Genomic DNA, 8,066 nt, shown 5'->3' with positions numbered 1-8,066 from the left:
CAAAAAACAATCAATAATACTTTTCAGGGTGTTTTTTATCCTTTTCCTTTTAACTCGAAATAATTGCATTTTCTTATTTTAAAATTATAACAATGTATTTTACCATATGTCAAGGAAAAGCCTAAACTTATAAGTAAGCAGTCTACCCACACAAGTAGTACCCCAAACTGTTGCCAATTTTTTCTCTGACACTCAGATGACAATAAATGTTAATTACATAATAATAAAGGTTATTTACATTAAATAAGGAACTTCAAGACTTCTTCCAAATTCATAATGCTTAAACTGAGGAAAAATTAATAATACATGTAAATACCATTATTGTTTAGATAATTTTCATCTTTTCCTACTGCATATCTGTACCTCTAATACTGCACGAAATGTCTGTACATTCTTTTTAGGTCCAATAATATTTGCCTTGGCAAGATCTCATCTGATGGCATTAAGATCTGGCAAGTCTGGGAAAAGCTTTTGTTATCAACCACAAGCTCTGCCCTCTGCCCTCAGGAAAGTAATTAGCAGCTCAAGTTACTCCATCTTTTCAGTTCCCTATAGAGTTTCGACTTTTGGCCAAAGGCACCCTTGCTCTGTCAATTTTCCCTAAAGTGAACAAGCAATTCATGGTCTACAATTTAAGACAGATCGCACAATTAAAAAATTCCTCAATGCAGAGATAGAGCAGAATGGAAGACAGTTAATTTTTATTTGTTTTTTGAGATTTGCTTTTAATTTAGAATAAACATCTCTTAACCTATTAATTGATTCTGGTCTCTGAGTGTCCTAATTTCTCTTTTTAACCTTAGGGAGTGTGATGAATAATAATGTAGTATGGGCTACTGAAGTGCATTCCATAATTTTTTCAGAGCCCAAAGTAAACTAAGGGTGTTATATTTATTTAGGTAAATTTATCAGTCAAGACTAAAACTTTACTAGTAGATACATCATAATAAGTCATTTTTACCATGTCTAAATATTTTAAGCAGTATTAGTGCTTCCAACCAGTCAGTTTAAACTGCTGGCTATATCATTTTTCTCATGGTCCAGAAATAGAAATACTACTTCAATTTCCCAATTTATCTCATCCAACTTCAACCTTTCGACCAACCCTCACTATGTTTGTCTTTCATGTTTCCAAATAAGCAACATTGGAATAATCAGTAATGCCATAAATTTGTCCCTATCCATCTAACAGTCAGGGTACCCAACACAGCGAACAAAATATTTTGAGAATATGGAAACATATTCTCTCTGTGAAGTAGGATATGTTAAGATGTGCAATTTTACACTCCTCCAAATAAGTTATATCACTTATATATACACATATATACACATACACACATATATATCCATATATACCAATATATGGATACACCATATATATCCAATATACCTCAAGGATTATTAATTCACTAATTTTTTAAAGGGTCTTGATAAAATACATGAAGCATAGTTTAGATGAAGGATTTTATTTATTTTATTTTTAAAAGATTTTTATTTATTCATTTGACACACAGAGAGAGAGAGAGATCTTAAGGACAAGCAAGGGGAAAGGCAGACAGAGGGAGGGGGAGAAGCAGGATCCCCGCTGAGCAGGACGCCCAATGTGGGGCTCTATCCCAGGACCCCAGGATCATGACCTGAGCCAAAGGCAGACGCTTAACCAACTGAGCCACCCAGGCGCCCAAATGAAGGGTTTAGGATCATATCATTTAGATTCTGATCCTAAATCAATCACTCACTAATAGATGTACCTAACTGGGGTTTCTACACGTGTCTAAAACTCCTATTTTCCTGCTAAATCATTATTTTACCTTTCTGGATACTCCCGACTGCTCCCAGGAAAGCCATTCTCAAAGTGGATTCTGAGATTGGTGCTTATGTATTTGAGGAGCACAGGGATGGGCTCAAAAAAGAAAGAAAGAAAGAAAGAAAGAAAGAAAGAAAGAAAGAAAGAAAGAAAGAAAGAAAGAAAAAGAAAAAGAAAACAAAAAAGCCTTGTCCCCAGTGTGGTTGTTATGGCTACTATCAGGACTTGGAAAAACAAGCTGGAAAGAGCAGTGGTGTCCTGGAGCTCCTACCAGATCTCAAAAGTCAATTGTAAACAGTTTTTCTCAGATTTATTTTTCCAAACGTCATGTTGGTAGCATGAAATCATCAATGGTGAGGATATATACACAATGGAAATCAGCAAAACCTACAAATCTCAGATCTTTTCCCATCTGAGAAAGCTGATTTATCAACGTACATAATTGGTCTCAGCAAGTTATTAGCTGGCAGATTAATTACATTGGATTCCTTCTGTCATGGAAAGAGAGTAGTATTCTGTGCTCACTTAGAAAGCCACATTTTGGGTCATGGATTTGTCTTCCCTGCTTGTAGACCCACCAGCATCATCTCTGTGAACTTAGTGCCTTATCTATTGCTGTCATAATCTGTAAAGTCATTTTTTATTATGAAGAGATGACACAACAGACTTATGTGAATGGAACCTGGTTTTCTAAGGAGCTCCATCACCCAGAAGCAGCTGGCCTAGTAGAAAGGTTGAATGGCCTGATGAAGATTACTTACTTCCCTACACTGGAGACAACATTCTGAGGGCTGGGGTATCCACTGGCTGCAGTATCAGGATGTCTTAAAATAATAGTGTGTGCACACGTCCAAGAATCAAGTAATGTAGTTATATGTGGCCCATCTCATCAACACACCCAATACCTACTTGAAGAGTTTTGATTATTGTCTTTGTACTTTTGGCCTCAGTGGGTTTGGAATGCTAGCAGTGAAATGTTTTAACCAGGGGCCCAATGAATTGGCAATTTTGGGCATTTCATGTGCCAAACCAAGGCTAAGGCAAAAAATAATGAAACAGTTGACAAGAATGAAAGGACAGAAGAAAAAGTAGTGTTTTCAAACATGGCACTCTGTTTCTCCTATCATATTATTTAAAATGCATGTAGTAATTGAATATTTAACATGCAGGAAAATGAAAGCTTAGATTGGCTTAACTGGCTTTAATTGATTTTATGGTAGTTTGGATTGGAGAACAAGCTGTCGGTTTGTCAACTGAAACAAGTTAATTTCTCAATAAATTTTTGTGAATTAAAAATATATTATTGGTCTTTTTCTAAATCTTCAAGTTTTATTAATACACTGTGACAACAAACTCATTTTAATAAAAGGAAAGAAATGATTGTTTTTTATATGCTATTAATAAATTCTACTTGTAGCCCTTCTCTTTTATTGAGACAGTTGTACAAGTTTTGGAATAATGCTGAATTATATTAAATGGCATTTGCGGTCATCACTATGTTAGAAGCAATTAAAATAGAACAATTGTAATAAAAATGAAGTCTCCACATTCTCACCCACCTGTTTCTGTGTCACAGCATTAGGACTAACAGTGAGATATGCAGTTGTGCCTTATCACCTTTCTTGTTAATCTGCATGGTATATTGCAAGCTAAGAAAAAAAAAACACAAAAAAACCCTTCAACTTACTACTAGTGGCAAATGTATAATGAAGTTGAAAAGAAAATGAAGCTCTTCTCAGAGACCTCCTCACCTCTTCCTTTCTAGCCCAGTTCAGGTTTTTTTTTTTTTTTCTTACCATGCATGCTTTAATAACCTGATCCTGTAATTATTGTTTATCATAATTATGGGAGAGCATGTTATCCTGTGAGCTATTTCATTGAGATATAAAAATGAGGTCCTGACCATCTCATTATTAGAGACCTTATGTTACAACATGTCACATAAGAGCGTTGCTCTTTTGGTCCAGGCCTGAAGTTGATTTGATAATTGAAAATCTGCTCCCTGGAATGTCCCTCCCTCCTTTCCACGGGTATGAATGGTATATGATGCAGATATTCATTTAAAGATCTCTGGCTTTTTAGCTGAAGAATGGTTTGCAGGAAGAGTTTGCGTTAGTGGGGAAATGAGCTAGATTTGACTTAGTCTACCTATTTGTTTGTTTTTTTAATAAATTATTTGCTGTCTCAGTAATAATATGCATTTCACCTAAATCAAGTTTTCTCACCTACTTCGATAGGTTAGAGTTACGTTAATTATATGTATACTTGAACGCAAAGAATTTTCAATGTGGCTAAGACAAAGCTTTTATCTAATAGACCATAAAAGCAAGAAAAAAACTCCGTGGAAATCAGATTCTTTACTCTGCCTTAATACTTCCCCAGATTATATTTGTTTAATTTCAAAATTAGGCTGGCAAAAGATGATAAACACCTTTTTATAAAGTATCCTGTTTCTGAGTGACCTAAATAAAGTTTTGAGAAGTCTACAGTCAAAACAGAAAGATTTAATAGAAAAGTAATTGGAACCATTTGGAAGGATGTTGATGAATTTGTAACTAATTGAAAACTTACACGGGGTCAGGCACTCTAATAAATTATTTGGATAAGTCATCTCATTTAACCCAGCCCCAACACTATCATATCAGTGCCATTACCCCTTTCACAACAGGAAATGCCTTTAGAAAGATTAAATTACTTGCATGAAGTCAAATAAGTGTCAAAAACAGGACTTGAACTCAAGTCTTCCTTAGTCCTCAGGCGATACTGAAGGGAGAGAAAAGATAAAAAGCTACTAGACAGTGGTGCTTTGACTTACTGCTTTGTTCTTAGTTTTAGTAAACATTTACATGGAGAGACATATTAAAGTGTTACAGGTCTTTGGCCTTTTCTTGCTCATACATTTGAGAGTAATAGCTCGAGGAATAAAATCCTCAGGAATTCAATAAAAGTGGCAGCAAATCTCCCTGAACAGGCTGACTCAGGAGATGTTTTACTTTCTGATAAACATTTCTCTTGCCTGAAGCTTTAGAAGTTGTTCCTTGTGGCGAAGAGCTTCATAAGAAGCAAGGTTATGAAATTTCTACTGATTTCTCCCCAAGGTAGGGGTAAGCTTTTATAACTGTTGCATTATAAATTAGGGAAAGGAAAGAGAAAACTGTCCAAAGTGTATTCTACAATACATTCACAGAATTTTTATTAATCGCATTTCATTTGTATTGACAAAAATGTAAATCTTCGAGTAACATTACACAAAAGTTGAATAGTCTTAATTTGTCTTTTTAAAAATAAAGATGAAATTATAATATTGATATGCTCTTACCCAAATACATGGCATTTAAAGTTAGACTAAATGAGGAATTGCCCTTTAAAAATGCATATGCATGTGTGTAGAGATGCAGGACCTGTATGATACCTACAGTCACTCCGAATTTGTCCAGTGATGTTCATGGAAGTTGGAAAGGGAAAATTGACAAATCAAATAAAAGCCATATTATTGAGATTGACAGATACATATATATAAATGATAATCACAGTTTTGTTTTATGATTTATACAAATTTCAAATCATGACTTATAATTTTGAAAATACTCCATATACTCTGGAATGCTGTGTACTTAAAGCTGAGCAGAAGGCTTCATCTGAAGGCAAAGGGTGTTTTGTAATTTGAGATTTCTCTGTCAAATTAAGAATGATAACTAATATCTACAGAGCACTGACTTGTAAATACCACACATTAAGCTTTACCTTCAACCAAACTTCTGATGTAAGTGACTTCGGAGTTCACTTAGTGTTATAGGCAGAATAATGCTACTGCCCTCCTCACAAAAATTCATGTCCTAATCCCTGGAACCTATGAATATTTCACCTTGCATGGAAAAGGAAAATTAAGGTTGAAGATGGAAATAAGCTCACTAATTAGCTGACATTGTGATAAGGAAATTGTCCTGGATTATCCACTTGGGGCTAATGGAATTACAAGGGTCTTTAAAAATAATAGGCAGAGGCAGAGCCGGAATGATTCAGATGCTGTTCCAAGTCTGCCTGCAGAAACATGCTCATCTGCGAGTGATACGAGCAGAGTGCCTAATGCATTTGTTACAAATGGCTTCCTTGGTGTCTTTCCTTTTCTTTACACTTTATTTTTTAATCAAGTTTTTATTTGAATTCCACTACAGTTAACATACAGTATTATATTATATTATATTATATTATATTATATTATATTATATTATATTCAGGTGTATGAAATAATGATTCAACAATTCCGTACATCACCCAGTGCTCCTCACGACAAGTACATTCCTTGATCCCCATCCTCCTTTGTGTCTTAAATAAAAGCTACTGATTCTAACTGATCTTCCTGTATGTCTGCATATCACACTTGTCTTTCGTTAATTATCTCATTACATTGTTTCTTTATGTACCTCATATTGCTCACCAATGAAACGCCTGCGTGCTGTCCAGTAGGTGCTCAGTAAATACTGCTTGAATGAATAAAAGAAAAATGCCCTCAGAACCGAAATGACATTTTATAATCTTCCATCATTGGATTTCCTATTTACTTCATGCTCATCGAGGCTGCTTGCATACTTTTGATTTTTAGGTAAGATTAGTAATTTTACTCGGTTTAAAATGATAACGCATCAATGCTCAGAAATCAGTTGTAATTCTATACACAAATAATGAGACTGAAGAAAGAGAAATTAGGGAATCCATCCCATTTACAATAGCACCAAAAACCATACGTTACCTTGGAATGAACTTAACCAGAGAAGTAAAGGATCTATATTCTAGAAGCTATAAATCACTCTTGAAAGACATTGAGGAAGACATAAAAAGATGGAAAGATATTCCATGCTCATGGATCAGAAGAATTAACATAATTAAAATGTCCACGCTACCCAGAGCAACCTACACTTTTAGTGCCATCCCGATCAAAATATCGATGACATTTTTCAAGGAACTGGAACAAATAGTCCTTAAATTTGTATGGAACCAGAAAAGGCCCTGAATCGCCAAGTAACTGTTGAAAAGGAAAAACAAAGCTGGGGCCATCACAATGCCAGATTTCGAGCTGTACTACAAAGCTGTGATCACAAAGACAGCATGGTACTGGCACAAAAACAGACACATAGACCAATGGAACAGAATAGAAAACCCAGAAATGGACCCTCGGCTCTTTAGGCAACTAATCTTTGATAAAGCAGGAAAAAACATGCAGTGGAAAAAAGACAGTCTCTTCAATAAATGGTGCTGGGAAAATTGGACAGCTACATGCAAAAGAATGAAACTTGACCACTCTCTCACACCATACACAAAGATAAACTCCAAATGGATGAAAGACCTCGATGTGAGACAGGAATCCATCAAAATCCTAGAGGAGAACATAGGCAACAACCTCTACGACTTTGGCCAAAGCAACCGTTTTCATGACACATCTCCAAAGGCAAGAGAAACAAAAGATAAAATGAACATGTGGGACTTCATCAAGATGAAAAGCTTCTGCACAACCAAGGAAACAGTCAAAAAAAACTAAGAGGCAGCCCACGGAATGGGAGAATATATTTGCAAGTGATGCTACAGATAAAAGACTGGTATTCAAGATCTACAAAGAACTCAAACTCAATATGTGAGAAACAAATAAACAAATCAAAAAATGGGCAGAAGATATGAACAGACACTTTTTCAATGATGACATACAAATGGCCAACAGACACATGAAAAAATGTCAAAATCATTAGCCATCAGGGAAATTCAAATCAAAACCACACTGAGATACCACCTTACACCAGTTAGAATGGCAAAAATTAGCAAGGCAGGAAACAGCAATTGCTGGAGAGAATGTGGAGAAAGGGGATCCCTCCTACATTGTTGGTGGGAATGCAGGTTGGTGCAGCCACTCTGGAAAACAGTGTGGAGGTCCCTTAAAAAGTTAAAAATTGAGCTACCCTATGACCCAGCCATTGCACTACTGGGTATTTACCCCAAAGAGGCAGACATAGTGAAGAGAAGGGCCATATGCACCCCAATGTTCATAGCAGCATTGTCCACAATAGCTAAATCGTGGAAGGAACCAAGATGCCCTTCAACAGATGACAGGATTAAGAAGTTGTGGTCCATATATACAATGCTATCAAAAAGAACGAGTTCTCAACATTTGCTACAACATGGACGGCACTGGAGGAGATAATGCTAAGTGAAATAAGTCAAGCAGAGAAAGACAATTATCATATGATTTCTCTCATCTATGGAACATAAG

The sequence above is a fragment of the Ursus americanus genome, chromosome 2 (assembly GCF_024610735.1).
Source record: "Ursus americanus isolate L20-20 chromosome 2, mUrsAme1.1.p, whole genome shotgun sequence".
NCBI classification, from domain to species: domain Eukaryota; kingdom Metazoa; phylum Chordata; class Mammalia; order Carnivora; family Ursidae; genus Ursus; species Ursus americanus.
This window is presented reverse-complemented; position numbering follows the sequence as displayed.